The sequence below is a fragment of the Penaeus japonicus genome, unplaced genomic scaffold (genome assembly GCF_977035675.1).
Source record: "Penaeus japonicus unplaced genomic scaffold, GWHDUDI00000001_assembly GWHDUDI00000017, whole genome shotgun sequence".
Classification (NCBI taxonomy): domain Eukaryota; kingdom Metazoa; phylum Arthropoda; class Malacostraca; order Decapoda; family Penaeidae; genus Penaeus; species Penaeus japonicus.
In genome coordinates this window covers 15,632,146-15,634,645 of record NW_028234419.1, presented here as the reverse complement: position 1 = coordinate 15,634,645, position 2,500 = coordinate 15,632,146, and the positions used below count along the sequence as shown (strand labels likewise).

The window sequence follows — 2,500 nt, the reverse complement described above, 5'->3', positions numbered from 1 at the left end:
TAACGTATAATACTATCACTTGTCTTTACAACCATACGAAAATACCTTGGATATAATATTGAATATTCTTCTTCAGAACTCAATTATTTTGAATTTTCTTATTATCTCTGATTTTGAGTAACCATTACTACATATATTCATTACAAAGGTTACATTGTATTTCTCTTCACTCTTCAGGATAAAGGAAAAGTAGATTCATTGATGTTATTTCTTCCATTTCATTTACAGAAATTTATTGTCATTACCATCTAGTATTTGTTGTTGTATGCAATGAGCAGGGCATATGAGCAAGGCAAAATATCAATGTGTAATTAAATATGCATCATGTCCCTGAAATACTTATGAGGAAGATGAGGCAGTGCTATGAAGGTTGGCGGTATATTTGCTTTTTTAATTAAACCACTGAAATTCTCCTTCAGTACTAAAAATTCCACCTGCTGTCTGATGTGAAATAACAGCTAGTCGGTACCTTATGAATCTGAAGAAAATTTGTCTATTCAAAAATACAAATATACAGGAATCTCCATCAACACTAGCATCATTTAAACATACTCCACACCATGATTGGCATATGTACTTCCTGTGGCTTAAATTTATTACAGATAATCCAATTTAAGAAACATAGGGTGAATTTTGATTTCACTAGTGCTATTGTAGTACAAACCATCCTCATGAATATCATAACTGATTTAACTTATTACAGTAATCAGAAAGCTTCAAACACAAAATAATATCTGCAAGATTAAAACACACCCTTTGAAAATTAAGGGTAAATAAAAAAAAAGGTTAAAATAAATTTTGTCACACAGACCTGTCTCAGTTATTAAAAAATTAAAATATGTGTAATTCATATCAGTGATTTATTCCTAATCAAGAGGAGGAACTGTACCCAATGATCATATATCTATAAGATAATTTCAGACCAAACAGGCCTACCATAACATCTAAATTGCGATTGTACAAAAGAAATGTTTCCAAGCAGCATCTTCTGTCGTCAAGTCAGCTTAAAACTAGTAACTGTGCTTTGTTTCATAAGATATAAAAGTATAGATTTTTTTTCAAGTATTTTCACTCACCTAAAAAAAGAAAAGAAAAGAAAAAAAAAAGTCTGTACATTGATAAATAATGACCAAAAGTTAAAAAAAAGGCTTGCAAAGTCTATACATAGTTAGGAGAGGAAAGGAGAGCAAAGGAGTGAAGAGTAGAGAGAATGAGAGGAGGAAGTGTGAGAAGGGGAGGGGAAAGAAGATGGGAGGGAAGGGGAAAGAGAGGGAAGGAAGCAGAAGGAAGAGGGGAAGGGGAAGGGGAAGGGGAGAGGAAAGAATTTGGGAAGAAAGGAGAGGAGAGAAAATAAGAGAAGAGGAGAGGAAATGAGAGGGAATAAGAGATGAGAAGAGAGAAGAGTGATGGGAGAGAGAGAAGAAAAAGGGAAGAAAATAAGCACATCCATATATGGATGCATATGTGCTTACATGTATACAAATGCAAATGCAAGTGTGTATGTTCTTGTGTGTGTGTCTGGACATAATAAAACATGCAAACAAAAATATTGCATTAAGTTTCTCTTGAAAACAACAATTCACTAAATGTCTTTCATACTAACACATCTGAACTTCACAAATATCATACAGTCTGACTGAGAAGCATAAACAATCTCACAGTAACTCTTTTGAAATACTTACAACATACATAAAGCACACAGAACACATATCATTACTCAATTGATTTAGATATGATTGATGGTAAATACAATGATAATGATAAGTAATCAAGAAGATGGCTGAGCTGAATATGTTCAAAGATGAGTTGTGTTCCCACTATAATCATACATTTTAAATCTCACAAAAGCTCAACTATTTCTTTAATATCTAATTTTCTTTTAGTTTTCTATGATCTCAAGGCATTATCACTTCTTTTTTCTGCTTTTAAGTTAATCAAAATGCATACTGGAAGGCTGAAACAAAATTAAGAACACTAAAAAGACTTTGCAATTACATGCATCCCACTTTCTCCCTGTTGATAGACTAATTTGGGGCAAATTTTAAATCTTAGGAATATGAAAAAACAATAGCATTTATAGTCTATTTTTAAAGGTCCTTGTGATTAATTTTTATCTTTTAGCTTTCTCTTTCCATGAGTTATATTTGTATATACAGGAGGATCTTGTTCTTGTAGTAATAAATGATATAAATATAATAACTACAAAAATCTGAACTCTGATTTGGATATAAATGCACTCCATACATAGCAAATTTCCTTTAACTCTTGTAATGAAGAATATCACTTCAACATTTCTAAAAGTTATATAATTGGGGGAAGGGGGAGATTTTTAATACTGCCCAAAGTAGCCAACATGAAGAAAAGAAGAAAAATGCAGAACTCTAAATTTCTAAATCTGCATCTATTTTTTCCCCCAAAAAAATTCCACAAAGGTAAAATGCACAAATGGGCTATTTTGAAGTGAAACGGTCAGCCAATCACCCTCATCTCTAAAGCCAGA

General features: G+C 32.1%; 1 protein-coding gene across 1 annotated transcript in view; it reads right to left on the bottom strand.

Moving 5' to 3' along the window:
- Nucleotides 1-194: 194 nt before the first annotated feature.
- LOC122258570 (discs overgrown casein kinase 1) overlaps nucleotides 195-2,500 on the bottom strand; it is a 39,687-nt gene continuing 37,381 nt past the window's right edge. The window contains exon 7 of the mRNA XM_086546038.1: nucleotides 195-2,500. This exon is cut by the window's right edge and continues 1,212 nt beyond it. The gene's annotated coding sequence lies outside the window, so the exon portion shown is untranslated.